The sequence below is a fragment of the Scyliorhinus torazame genome, chromosome 2 (assembly GCF_047496885.1).
Source record: "Scyliorhinus torazame isolate Kashiwa2021f chromosome 2, sScyTor2.1, whole genome shotgun sequence".
In the NCBI taxonomy this organism is placed as follows: domain Eukaryota; kingdom Metazoa; phylum Chordata; class Chondrichthyes; order Carcharhiniformes; family Scyliorhinidae; genus Scyliorhinus; species Scyliorhinus torazame.
In genome coordinates this window covers 13,924,593-13,939,388 of record NC_092708.1, presented here as the reverse complement: position 1 = coordinate 13,939,388, position 14,796 = coordinate 13,924,593, and the positions used below count along the sequence as shown (strand labels likewise).

General features: G+C 43.4%; 1 protein-coding gene across 1 annotated transcript in view; it reads left to right on the top strand.

Moving 5' to 3' along the window:
- LOC140407752 (desmin-like) overlaps positions 1-14,796 on the top strand; it is a 293,366-nt gene that overhangs the window by 61,487 nt on the left and 217,083 nt on the right. The gene's annotated exons all lie outside the window — the stretch shown is intronic.

Below are 14,796 nucleotides of genomic sequence, written 5' to 3'. Positions count from 1 at the left end.
GTATTCAGGTGATATGAAACAACAGTGAGTAAATGGAATTGACAGACCAATCAGCCACGAACACCTTTATAGGCAGAGTAGTGTCTTGGAGCTGGATTGCCTACTTGTGTTCCTTGTGCTCCCTAGATATTCCTTCATCTAGCCACCTAGCTCCATGCTATGAGAAATGAGGTGTTTCTCACAATGCCTTCATAAGCCCTCTGTCTTTGATCATTCTAAGTGTTTACCAACCTAATCTTTCTAATTCTCATTTTTTTCATGCTTAGTGTCCACTACATCTCTTTCCACCTTATTGCTAAACACTTTGAGTCAATTTCTACACATGAAGAGTGTTACATAAAGATCGTTGAATTTGAGCATGAGTTCAGCAGTGCTCATTGGACTTTTCAATTGGTGCCTTAATAGCCATCAGTACTTTAAATATTTGAAAATCACACTGAAGGAAAAAATGGAATATTGGACTGGCTCCAATGGTTATCCTTCACCTGCAGTAAGCCTGAAGAATCTTACTTCTTGATTGTAATAATGAGAACCATGGGGACTCCTCAATTGATCTGCCCATGGAACTCGTGGAATACAAGCTCCTTCAGTAGTGGGCGAAAGTCTGCCCAGCTGGGATTCGTAAACCCGCTTAATAAAAGCTGACCTGGACTGGAATTTGACTGATCAGTAGTCCCGGTTGGGATCGTTGAACTGAAAGCCATGTTGCAGGCTTTACTTTGTGTTGATTATTAAATACTGTTATACTGTTATCCTGAGCTTTTATATTGACAAAAAAAATACAATGTAGAAATCGAGAGGAACTGGAGTGGAGGGGGATGGGATTGGATTTGTTTATAGTCATGTGTACCGTGGTATAGTGAAAAGTATTGTTCTGCGTACAGTTCAGATAGATCATTCCACACATGAAAAGAAAATATAAAATACACAATGTAAATACATAGACACAGGCATCGGGGGAAACATACAGGAGTGTAGTACTACTCAGAACTTGGGCACGATTCTCCGCTCCCGCGACTAAGCCCATGGCGTCGTGAACGCCATCGAGGTTCACAACGGCGCGAAAGGTCCCCGATCTTGACCGATTCAGGGCCCGAAAATGGGCTAGGACCAAGGCCGCGAGAACCTCGGGGGGGGGCGCGCCCTGTAACTGGCGCCAACCCGCGCATGAATGGTTGTCGTCCTCCCCGAGGCCGCCCCGCAAGAAGATGTCGGATGGATCTTGCGGGGCGCGGAGGAAAGGAGGTCCTCCTTCAGAGAGGCCGGCCCGGCAATCGGTGGGCACCGATCGCGGGCCAGACCCCTTTTGAGTCCTACCCCCGTGAAAGAAGCCCCCTCGCCCCCCACAGGCCGCCCCCCCCCCCAGCGTTCCCGCGCTGTTCCCGCCGGCAGCGACCAGGTGTGGATGGCACCGGCGGGAAGCCGTCGTTTTGGGCAGGCCGCTCAGCCCATCCGGGCCGGAGAATAGCGGGTGTAGCGGAGAATCACCATTTTGGGTGTCCCGGGGATTCTCCGGCCTGCGCCCCACAGAACTCGATGGGGCCGTTCTCGCCGCTTGGGTGAATCGCGGGAGGGCGTCACGGGGAAAAATGGCGAGCCAGGGAATTCTCCCAACCGGTGCAGGAGCGGAGAATCGCGCCCAGGAAGTGGGTTTGTGTGATGGACTGGGCGGTGTTCACAACTGTGGGTGGATGGGATGGAGGTAGCCAGTAGCAGTACAGGATTTAATTTGGGGGTAGAAGTATTTACACTGGGATCAAATTCCGTCAATTTTTTTTTTACCTTTCTGCTGACATATATAGTAATAGGATTTGGCCCGCCTTTCAATTACCTAATTTTACATACCTGTCTCTGCCCCGTATCCCTTCATATTTTAGGTGAACAAATATCTATTAGTGTTTGATTTAAAATTAACAGTTGGTCTAATATCATTTGCCATTGCAAAAGAGAGTAGCACCCTGATGCATGATCAATCACTACTGAAGCGAGATTGTAGTCCAATTGAAGGCTTTAATGAACAAGTAGTTACCCCAGCAGCTCTGGTACAGAATGACTGCTGTGGGTGAAACACAGACTCTTATGCTCCACCTACAGTATAAGGTACATCCCACCTAGGTACCGCAATACGCCTAATATAGCCTACCACACACTCTTTGTACAAGTGTTTCTTAATTTCATTTGTGATAGTTTTGACTCAAATTATGATTTTTGTTTCTGTACCTGCTAATGACATTTCAATGTTCTATTTGCATGGACCCACCCCAAAGTCTCTTTGGGTCTCCACTGTTTGTAGCTTTTCACTATTCAGAGAGTACTGTGTTATCCTTTTTAGCTACAAGAAAATAGATGACCTCACATTGAAACCTATTTGCCACAGTTTTGCCTAATTGTTTAACCAATTCATGGCCGGGATTTTCCACTCCAGTTTGCGGCGAACACATGGTGGGTGGAAGCATAAAATCTCATGAGATCGCAAAAATCAGTTTTAAATCATTGTAAAACCAGTTTGCCAATCCACTTAACCTACACATCGTTGGACTGTAGGAGGCAACCTGAACACACAGAGTCAATCCAAAATGAGGGGCGGCACGTTAGCACAGTGGTTAGCACTGTCGCCTCACAGCGCCAGGGTCCAAGGTTCAATTCCCGGCCACTGTGTGTGAAGTCTGCATGTTCTCCCCGTGTCTGCGTGGGTTTACTCCGGGTGCTCCAATTTCCTCCCACAAGTCCCGAAAGACGTCATTGCAGTGTTAATGTAAACCTACTTGATTTGATTTATTGTCACATGTACCGAAGTACAGTGAAAAGTATTTTCTGTGGCCGAGGAATGTATACAGTGCGTACATAGTAGACACAAGAATAATCAACAGGGACCATTGACAAATGGTACATCGATAAAACGGTGATTGGTTAATTACAGTGCGGAACAAGGGGCTAAACAAAGCAAACTAAGCACATGAGCAAGAGCAGCATAGGGCATCGTGAATAGTGTTCTTACAGGGAACAGATCAGTCTGAGGGGGAGTCGTTGAGGAGTCTTGTAGCTGTGGGGAAGAAGCTGTTCCTATGTCTGGAAGTGCGAGTCTTCAGACTTCTGTACCTTCTGCCTGATGGAAGGGTCTGGAAGATGGCAATGCCTGGGTGGGAGGGGTTTCTGATAATGCTGTCTGCCTTTCTGAGGCAGTGAGAGGTGTATACAGAATGAATGTGGGGGTGGCAAGTTTGTGTGATGCGTTGGGCTAAGTTCACCACAGTCTGCATTTTCTTGCGATCTTGGACTGAGTAGTTGCCATACCAGGCTGTGATGCAGCCAGATAGGATGCTCTATATCGCACATCTGTAGAAGTTTGTGAGAGTCGATGCAGACATGCCAGATTTCTTTCGCTTCCGCAGGAAGTAGAGACGTTGTTGGGCTTTCTTGACTTGCATCAACGTGAGTGGACCTGGACAGACTGTTGGTGATGGCGACCCCCAGAACTTAAAGCTATCGGCCATCTCCGCTTCGGAGCCACTAATGCAGACGGGAGTGTGTGTCGTGCTGCGCTTCCTGAAGTCGATGATCAGTTCCTTGGTCTTTCCAACATTTAGAGAGAGGTTGTTTTCGGTACACCATGCAACCAAGTGATCTATCTCCCTCCTGTAGTCTGATTTGTTGTTGTTTGAGATGCGGCCCACCACAGTCGTATCATCTGCAAACTTCTAGATTGAGTTGGAGTTAAATCTTGCCACACAGTCATGGGTGTAAAGGTAGTACAGTACAGCACACCTCCTTGCGGGGCTCCGTTGTAGAGGACTATTATGGAGGAGGTGCTGTTGCCTATTCTGACAGATTGCGGTCTGTTGGTGAGTAAGTCGAGGATCCAGCTGCACAGGGAGGTGTCAAGTCCAAGATTGCGGAGTTTGGTTATTAGTCTTGTTGGGGTAATGGTGTTGAAGGCGGAGCTGTAGTCTATGAACAGCAGTCTTACATAGGTGTCCTTGTTGGCGAGATGTACAAGTCTTGATTGCAGAGCCATTGAGATAGCGTCTGCTGTGGACCGGTTGCGGTGATAGGCAAACTGCAGTGGATCAAGACCGTCTGGGAGGCTGTCTCCTGACTAGCCGCTCGAAGCATTTCATGATAACAGAAGTTAGGGCCACCGGTCGGTAGTCGTTGGGATAGGCTACCTTGTTCTTCTTTGGCACTGGTATTATGGTTTCCCTCTTGAAGGAGATGGGGACCTCAGAGCGGAGGAGTGAGGTGGTGAAGATATCTACGAATACACTCGCCAGCTGGTCTGCGCAGGCTCTGAGTGCTCACCCAGGGACTCCGTCAGGGTCCGTCGCTTTCCGTGGATTCACTTTCAAGAAGACAGCTCTTACCTCTGAGGGTGTAATAGTGGGTATGGGTGTGTCCAGGGCTGTTGGGGCGGGAGGCACTGATACATTGGCTGACTGCTCATAGCGGGCATATAACTTGTTCAGATCATCGGGTAGGGATGCTCCAGTCCCAGATATTCCGCCTGGCCCTCCTTTTTAGCCTGTGATCTTGTGTAGGCCCTGCCATAGTCGTCATGGGTTGGTGTCATTGGCCTGGGTCTCTAGTTTGATGCGGTACTGCCTTTTGCATCCCTGATGGCTTTCCATAAGTCGCACCTGGATTTCTTATATAGGTCAGGGTCGCCAGACTTGAACGCCTCTGTCCGGGACTTCAGGAGGGATTGAACCTTTTGGTTGAGCCAGGGTTTCTGATTGGGGAATACCCGTATTATCTTCTTTGGTACACAGTCCTCGACACACTGATGAAGTCTGTGACGGTGGTTGCGTACTCGTCCAGGTTAGCTGCTGCGGCCTTGAATATGGACCAGTCCACAGTCTCCAAGCAGTCGCGGAGGATGTCCTCAGATTCCTCGGACTTGTGACACTAATAAAGATTCTTATTAAAAACCCATGCAGACACTGGGAGAAATTGCAAACTCCACACAGTTACCCGAGGCCGGAATTGAACCCGGGTCCCTGGTGGTGTGAGGCAGATGCGCTAACCACTAAGCTACCGTGTCGAAAAAGTACGAATTTAGTTCCTCAGCCATTTCTTTGTTCCCTGTTATGAATTCCCCCGTTTCTGACTGTAAGGGGCCTAGATTAGTTTGTATTAATCTTTTTCTCTTTACATACCTGTAGAAATTTTCACAGTCAGTTTTAATTTTCCCGCTAGTTTACTTTCAAATTGTATTTTCCCCTTCTTAATCAATCCCTTGGCCTCCCTTTGCTGAATTTTAAACTTTGCTAAATCCTCAGGTCTGTTGCTTTTTCTTGCTAATTTGTATGCCTCTTCTTTGAATCTATTACTATCTCTAATTTCCCTTGTAAACCATGGTTTGGCCACCGTTCCCTTTGTACTCTTGAGCCAAATAGGAATAAACAAATTTTGGAGTTCACCTATTCGTTCCTTGAATGCTGCCATTGCCTGTCTGCTATCCTTCCTTTCAGCAATGTTTCCCAGTCCGTCATAGCCAGCTCATGCCTCATACCATCATTGTTACCTTTATTGAGGTTCAGGACCTTGGTCTCAGAATCAACTACCCGACTATTCACCTTGATACCATATTACGGTCACTCATCCCCAAGTGTTCTCTCACAACTAGGTTGCCAACCAATCCTTTCTCATTGCACAACAGCCAGTCCAAGATGACCTCTTCCATGGTTGGTTCCTCAACATACTGGTCCAGAAAACCTCCCGTACACACTCCAGAAATTCCTCCTCAATTGTATTGTGACCAATTTGAGTCACCCAATCTAGATGCAAATTAATGTCCCCCATAATCACAGATGTTACTTTATCACACGTATCTCTGATTTCCTGTCTGATGCTATTCCCAACATTATCACTGCAGTTTGATGGTCTGTATACAACCCCTACGAATGTTTTTTGTCCCTTGATGTTTCTTAACTCTACCCAGACAGATTCCACATCATCTGTTCTAATATTTTTCCTCAATATTGTATCAATATCTTCTTAAATCAGCAATGCAACTCCACCACCTTTTCCTTTCTGTCTGTCCTCCTAAAAACTCAATATCCCTCAATGTTTTCTTCCCATCCTTGGTCACTATCTGCGCAATGAATTCATCCGTTTTATTTTGAACGCTCCGCGCGTTCAGGTACTAAACCTTAAAGCTAGTCTTTTTAATGTACCGTGTCCCAACCCTACTATTTTTTACAGCGTTATTATCGGCACGGTAGCACTGTAGCTTCACAGCGCCAGGTTCGATTCCCGGCTTGGGTCACTGTCTGTGCGGTGTCTGCACGTTTTCCCCATGTATGCATGTGTTTCCTCCGGGTGCTCTGGTTTCCTCCCACAGGGGGGCTTTTCACAGTAACTTCATTTGAAGCCTACTTATGAAAATAAGTAATTTTCATTTCATTTCATTTTCATTTCACAAGTCCCGAAAGACGTGCTGTTAGGTAATTTGGACATTCTGAATTCTCCCTCGGTGTACCCGAACAGGCGCTGGAATGTGGCGACTAGGGGCTTTTCAAAGTAACTTCATTGCAGTGTTAATGTAAGCCTATTTGTGACAATAAAGATTATTATTATTATTAAACCATAAAACTTATTTTCAAATTATAATTGATGAAAGTTGTAAAGACTTGCTGATCTTGCCCACTACTTACCAATTAGCTCTCTCCCTTATTGTCATGAGAATGTCGCTTTAAGAAATGGTTAGCTGCTCATGTTACTGCAGTGATGTCAGAGTGTGGGTGGAGCTGAACTCTAGTTCTGCTTTTTAGTTTCACTTTCAGAAAAAGCTTGGGTGTATCTGGGTTTTCCAGTGAGCTGCAGCTGAAGTTAAACAAAGAGCTGTCCTGTTGATCTCTGCCATCCAAAGACTATCTCTGGATCATTTGGTGAATTCAGAATTATAAATGTTCTCAATAGTGAATGTGAACCTAAAGTTTAAAGTTTGTTAAGTCTTTTGAATGTTAAAAGGACAGCTTAAAGGATTACTTAGTGTTGTATTCTTTGTGGGTTATCTTTGAATTAATGGTTGCTAAGATATTCACTGTTTGTTTTAAAAATGTTAACTTGAGTTCATAGAATAAACATTGTTTTGTTTTAGAAAATACTGATCCATTTCTGCTTTACCATACCCGTAGAGTGAGCCGTGTACTCCCCATACCACAATCTATTAAAAGTTGTGGGTCGGAGTGGGTTAGCCCTGCAGCCTCACGGCGCCGAGGTCCCAGGTTCGATCCCGGCTCTGGGTCACTGTCTGTGAGGAGTTTGCACATTCTCCCCGTGTTTGCGTGGGCTTCGCCCCCACAACCCAAAGATGTGCAGGCTAGGTGGATTGAACACGCTAAATTGCCCCTTAATTTGAAAAAATGAATTGGGTACTCAAAATTTTAAAAAAAAAAGTTGTGGGTCAGGTGAACTCCATGATACACTTTGGGATTCTCTAAATCCTGACCCATAACAATTGGGGGCTCATCCGAAATAAAAGTCTATCTATTGGATTAGCTTAGTGAACATAAAGACAGTGAGGGGTGAGGATATTGTGGTTGCTTTTCAGGTGTGGCATTTTAGTTTAAGTGGGGAGTGTGTTGTGGACAATGGCTCTTTCAGAGGCTCAGAAGTTTTTGGGCGTGGAGATGGTCACACGCAGACTGTTAGATTTGGCAAAAACATTTGCAGTTAACATTACCTGACAAAAAGTGAAAAGATGAGGTAATTATGGCGGTGGTTAAGCATTTAAAGTTGCCTGAGATACAGTTTGACTCATTCGAAATGGCAAAAAATTCAGTTACAAATTAAACAAATGGAACATGAGAAAAAATTAAAGCAACTTGAATATAAAAAAGATGAAAAAGGAAAAGAAAGAGAGAGAGCGAGAGAGGACAATGAAAAGGAGAGAGAAGAAAGGAGGAAAGAAAGAATAGCCTTAGCAGAACAAAAAAAAAAGAAAGGGAGATACAGATCAGGAAAAAAGATAAAGAGAGAGAGTTTGAACTTCAGAAAATGGCCATGAAACATGACAGTCAGTTAAAATTGGCAGACGTAAAGGGAAACGTACAGTTGGATGATAGTGATGAGGATAGTGAGAAAGAGCGTCATAGTCTAAGGCGGGGTGGGGATCTATTTAAATATGTCCAAGCATTGCCAAGGTTTGATGAGAAGGAGGTAGAAGTCTTTTTCATTTCATTTGAGAAACAAATGAAATGGCCACAGGACATGTGGGTATTACTGATTCAAACAAAGCTGGCAGGTAGGGCTAGTGAAGTGTTTGTAACACTACCGGAGGAGATATCTGGGACGTATGAGGAGGTGAAAAAATCCATCTTAGGTGCATATGAACTAGTGCCTGAAGCTTACAGACAAAGGTTTAGAAATTTAACGAAAGAATTTGGTCAAACATACATGGAGTTTGAAAGGCTCAAACAGAGTAATTTTGATTGGTGGATAAGGGGTTTGAAAATAGACCAAACGTATAAAGCTCTCAGAGAAATTATACTTTTGGAGGAGTTTAAAAATTAAATTCCTGTTTGCAGTGGGAACTCATGTGGAAGAGCAGAGGGTTAAAATTGCGAGATTAGCAGCAGAAATGGCAGATGATTATGAATTAGTTCATAAATCAAAGCTTGGTTTCCAACATCAGTTTCAGCCTGTGAGGGATAGAAACTGGAGATATGAGAAATACTCAAGTAGTAAAGGTAAAGGTGATCTGATGGGAGATAATAAGGAGAGTGTACCTCAGACTTTAAAAAAATCCAGGAGGGTGGAAACGAAATGAAAAGTTTCAAATGTTTTCAATGTAATAAACTAGGCCATGTAAAGTCACAGTGTTGGTGGCTGAAGAAAAGCACTGGACGGCTGATGTGGTAAAACAGGATAGGACAGTGGGGTTTGTAAGAGTGGAAAGCCCAAGGGAAGCGAAGGAGGTGCAAACGATTGTACAGACTGTTCAAGAGGTGATTGATAAGAAGGTGCCAGATGTCTTTAAAGAATTTACTTGTGTGGGTAAAGTTTACTCGTGTATCAGGAGGAGCAGGTAAAGAAGTCACAATTTTAAGAGATATGGGAGCTAGACAATCTTTAATGGTAAGAAATGTGTTGTGTAGGTTGGGAAGAATGTTGCCAGAAAAGGTGGTAATATGTGGAATTCAGGGTGAGAGGAGTAGCATTCCATTATATAAGGTAAGGTTGGAAAGTCCAGTGAAGAGTGGTGAAGTGGTTGTAGGAGTAATAGAGAAACTATCTTGTCCAGGAATACAGTTTATCTTGGGTAATGATGTAGCTGGACCGCAAGAGGGAGTGATGCCTACTGTGGTTGTTAAGCCAGTGGAAAATCAAACAACTGAAGTGTTGAAGGACGAATATCCTGGGATCTTTCTGGATTGTGTAGTAACAAGGTCGCAAAGTCACAGGTTAATACAAGAGGAGAAATCAAAGAGTGAAGATGAAGTTGAAGTGCAATTATCAGAAACGATATTTGATCAGATGGTTGAAAAAGAACAAGAACAGGTGGAGGATGAGGTGGATATTTTTAGTTCAGGAAAGTTGGCGGAGTTACAACAGAAAGATGTCGAAATAAAACTGATATATCAGAAAGCATATACGGAAGAGGAATCTGAGAGTATACCAGAGTGTTATTACCGTAAAAGTGATGTCTTGATGAGAAAATGGAGACCTTTACATATGCAGGCGGATGAAAAGTGGGCAGAAGTTCATCAAGTAGTATTGCCGGTAGGGTATAGAAAGGAGGTGTTGCGAGTTGCACATGAGGTACCAGCGGGAGGTCATTTGGGAATAAGGAAAACTCAAGCTAAAATCCAGAAACATTTTTATCGGCCTGGACTACATAAAGATGTAGTTACATTTTGTCAAATCATGTCACACATGTCAAGTGATAGGGAAACCTCAAGCAGTGATAAAACCAGCGCCCTTAATACCCATTCCAGCATTTGAGGAACCTTTTACAAGGGTCCTAATTGATTGCGTAGGACCACTTCCTAAAACAAGTGGGAATCAATATCTTTTGACTATAATCGATCTGTCTACTAGGTTTCCAGAGGCCAGTCCAGTGCATAATTTTACAGCTAAAAAGTTTGTGGAGGAGTTACTTAAATTCTTTGCTAGATATGGACTACCCACAGAAATACAATCGGATCAAGGATCAAATTTTACCTCGAGGTTATTCAAAAAAGTTATGGATAGCTTAGGAATAAAACAATTTAAATCAACTGCGTACCATCCAGAATTGCAGGGAGTGTTAGAAAGGTGGCATCAGACATTAAAGACAATGTTGAGGGCTTATTGTCAAGATTATCCAGAGGATTGGGATAAAGGAATTCCATTCGTACTGTTTGCAATTAGGGATGCACCTAATGAGTCAACCAAATTTAGTCCTTTTGAACTAATTTTTGGTCATGAGGTAAGAGGACCACTTAAATTGATTAAGGAAATATTGGTGGGTGAGAAATCGGAAATTACATTATTGGATTACGTGCCAAATTTTAGGGAACGATTAAATAGAGCAGGTGAATTGGCTAGACAACATTTGAAAGTTGCACAAAATGTGATGAAACGGTAGCGGACAAGAAATCCAAAGTTTGTAGTTTTGCCAGTGGAGATAAAGTTTTAGTGTTACCAGTGGTCGATGAGCCTTTAAAAGCTATGTTTTGTGGACCTTATCAGATTGAAATGAAATTAAGTGAGGTGAATTATGTGGTAAAAACACCAGATAGAAGGAAGACTCACCGAGTGTGTCATGTGAATATGCTTAAAAGGTACTTTGAAAGGGAAGGAGAGAAAAAGGTTTTAATGATTCTAACTCAAAGTGACGAACCAAATCCAGATGACTGTGAATTTGACATACCTCAAATTAAATTGGATAATGAGGATGTTCTTAAAAATTGGGATGAATTGTTGAGTTTTTCCTCAGGAAAAACAAACTTGCCTGAAAGAGTTATTGATATCAGATGGGCAGGTTTGTGGAGATAAATTGGGAAGTATTAGCTATGAGGAGCGATTGAATAAACTCGGTTTGTTCTTATTGGAACGACGGAGGTTGAGGGGCGACCTGATAGAGGTCTACAAAATTTTGAGGGCCATAGACAGAGTGGATAGTCAGAGGCTTTTCCCCAGGGGAGAGGGGTCAATTACTAGGGGGCATAGGTTTAAGGTGCAAGGGGGGCAAGGTTTAGAGTAGATGTACGAGGCAAGTTTTTTACACAGAGGGTAGTGGGTGCCTGGAACTTGCTGCCGGAGGAGGTAGTGGAAGCAGGAACGATAGTGACATTTAAGGGGCATCTTGACAAATACATGAATAGGATGGCAATAGAGGGATATGGACCCAGGAAGTGGAGAAGATTGTAGTTTAGTCGGGCAGCATGGTCGGCACTGGCTTGGAGGGTCGAAGGGCCTGTTCCTGTGCTGTACTGTTCTTTGTTCTTGTACTAAAATGGCTATACATGAAGTAGATGTGGGAAATGCTGTTCCAATCAAACAACACCCACATAGACATAATCCTTTAAAATTGGCACAGGTTGACAAAGAGATTGAGAGTATGCTTAGAAATGGCATAATTGATGGGTTGCAGCCAATGGAGCTCACCCATGGTGATGGTACCTAAACAAGACGGTACCCAATGGTTGTGTGTGGACTATAGAAAGGTTAATGCAGTTACAAGAATGGACTCTTGTCCTATCCCACATTTGGAGGATTGCATTGAGAAAGTGGGACAGTCCGCTTTTATTTCCAAATTGGATTTACTTAAAGGTTACTGGCAGGTACCTTTATCCGACAAGGCGAAGGAGATTTCAGCTTTTGTGACTCCAGATGATATATACCAATTCAAAATTATGCCATTTGGCATGAAAAACGGCCCAGCCACATTTCAACAGTTAACTAACACAGTCGTTTCTGGATTACCCAATTGTGCGGTATACATCGACGATCTGGTAGTTTTCAGCCAGACATGGAAAGACCATTTAAAACATCTGATGGAGTTATTCAATCGACTTCAGGAGGCGCATTTGGTGATAAACCTAGCCAAAGTCACTTTCCTTGGCCATACAATCGGACAGTGTTGAATGGTCCCACGGGATGTGAAATCAAAAGTTATTGGGGAGTTTCCGATACTCTCAACACGAGGGGAAATAATGCAATTTCTTGGTATGAGTGGATTTTACCGGAAATTTGTACCAAATTTTAGCAGTGTGGTCGCTCCAATGACGGACTTGCTCAAGAAGCGTAACAAATTCCAGTGGACAGCGGAGTGTCAACAGGCATTTGACGGACTGAAGGCTGTGGTAACCACTGCTCCTGTGTTAGCCATCCCAAATTACACCAAACCATTCAAAGTGGCTGTGATGCAAGTGATGTGGGTGGAAGTGCTGTGCTTCTACAAGACGACGACGACGAAGGGCTAGAGCGGCCTATAGGTTATTTTTTCAAAGAAATTGAAGACGTATTAAACGATTGAGAAGGAGACTTTGAGTTTGGTGCTGGCTTTGCAACATTTTCACATTTATGTGAACAGCAATCCGTCTGACACCATTATATATACTGATCATAATGCGTTGACGTTTTTGGAGCGATTCCGGAATAACAATGCAAGGCTGTTTCGCTGGAGTTTATTGTTTCAGCCATTTCATTTTAAAATAGTACATGTGGCAGGACGGGAAGACGTGATAGCCAATGCTTTGTCATGAATGTGATGAACAGAAGGATTTCAGTTGGAGGAAGAAGAACAAAACAAAATGGACTATTATTATACCTGTTTGCGTGTGTTGTTTTTTGCAACGATAAAGTATATTTACTGTGTGCATTTCTTAAAGGATGGTGAAAAGGTGAAAAATGAAACCATCTTGAAGTTAATGGGTTTTTTTTCTTGGGGGGAGGTGTCATGAGAATGTCGCTTTAAGAAATGGTTAGCTGCACATGTTACTGCTGTGATGTCAGAGTGTGGGTGGAGCTGAGATCTGGTTCTGCTTTGTGGTTTCATAGAATTTACAGTGCAGAATGAAGCCATTCGGCCCATCGAGTCTGCACTGGCTCTTGGAAAGAGCACTCCACCCAAGGTCAACACCTCCACCCTATCCCCATAACCCAGCAACCCCACCCAACACTAAGGGTAATTTTGGACACTAAGGGCAATTTATCATGGCCAACCCACCTAACCTGCACATCTTTGGACTGTGGGAGGAAACCGGAGCACCCGGAGGAAACCCACGCACACACGGGGTGGATGTGCAGACTCCGCACAGACAGTGACCCAAGCTGGAATCGAACCTGGGACCCTGGAGCTGTGAAGCAATTGTGCTATCCACAATGCTACCATGCTGCCCACTTTGAGAAAACGCTTGGGTATGTCTGGGTTGTCCAGTGAGCTGCAGCTGAAGTTAAACAAAGAGCTGTCCTGTTGATCTCTGCCAATCCAAAGACTAGCTCTGTATCATTTGGGGAATTCAGAATTATAAATGTTCTCAATAGTGAATGTGAATCTAATGTGCTCCTGTTTAAAGGTTTGTTAAGTCTTTTGGATGTTAAAAGGACAGCTTAAAGGATTACTTAGTGTTGTATTCTTTGGGGGTTATCTTTGAATTAATGGTTGCTAAGATATTCACTGTTTGTTTTAAAAATGTTAACTTGAGTTCATAGAATAAACATTGTTTTGTTTTTAAAAATACTGGTCCATTTCTGCTGTACCATACCTGTAGAGTGAGTCGTGTGCTCCCCATACCACAATCCATTAAAAGTTGTGGGTCAGGTGAACTCCATAATACACTTTGGGATTCTCTAAACCCTGACCCATAACACTTATAGCCTCAGCTGCAGCAGAGCAAGACCACTCTCTGAAGATTTAAAAGTTACAAAGCAAGGAAAAAAAGCAAAGGGCACTTCTACACTGAATCCCCACTCTGCTTCAAATTCCCAGGTTGAAAGCTCACTCTGCCCGTGGCCTCAAAGATGTGGCCTCTCTCCCCCTTCTAGATTCTTCTGCTTGAATTAAAGATACAGGCCGTTTGCCTTAAAGAGACATCACTATTAATCATTCATGGATCAAAATAAGAATGACAAAATAAAAGAAAGGGTAAATAAGAGAATAAACAGGAAGGGCCCTGACACTGTATATGAAGCCTTGCACCTTAACACAATGGTTGGCACTGTTGCTTCACAGTGCCAGGGACCCAGGTTTGATTCCCAACTTGGGTCACTGTCCGTGCGGAGTCTGCACATTCTCCTCGTGTCTGCGTGGGTTTCCTCCGGGTGCTATGGTTTCCTCCCACAAGTCCCGAAAGACGTGTTTGTTAGGTAAATTGGACATTCTGAATTCTCCCTCTGTGTCCCCGAACAGGCGCCGGAATGTGGCGACTAGGAGATTTTCACAGTAACTTCATTGCAGTGTTAATGTAAGCCTGCTTGTGACAGTAATAAAGATTATTATATTATTATTTGAGGAAAGCGAGTGTACTGTTGCTGATGATTTAAGCAATGGAAATGGCGGAAAGATGGTGCAAAAATGCAAGTTTTGACTATCCACCAATTGTTTCTGACTCTGAGTCATATCAGAAATGGAAAACGGAAGTTGAAATGTGGGCCCGGGTTATTTCCATATCCTGAAAGAAGAATTAGCACTATCGTTACCATATAAAGGTAAGATAAAGGAGTACGGTATTTTCAGAGTGGAAAGTGGATGATCAGGATCAAGAGCAAGATTGGATCTTCTGTTATAATTTTTGGATACGTTTTACATAAAGGATGAGTTATTGGAAGCATATGATAATGGTGGGGAATTTGCCAGTGAGGAATTTC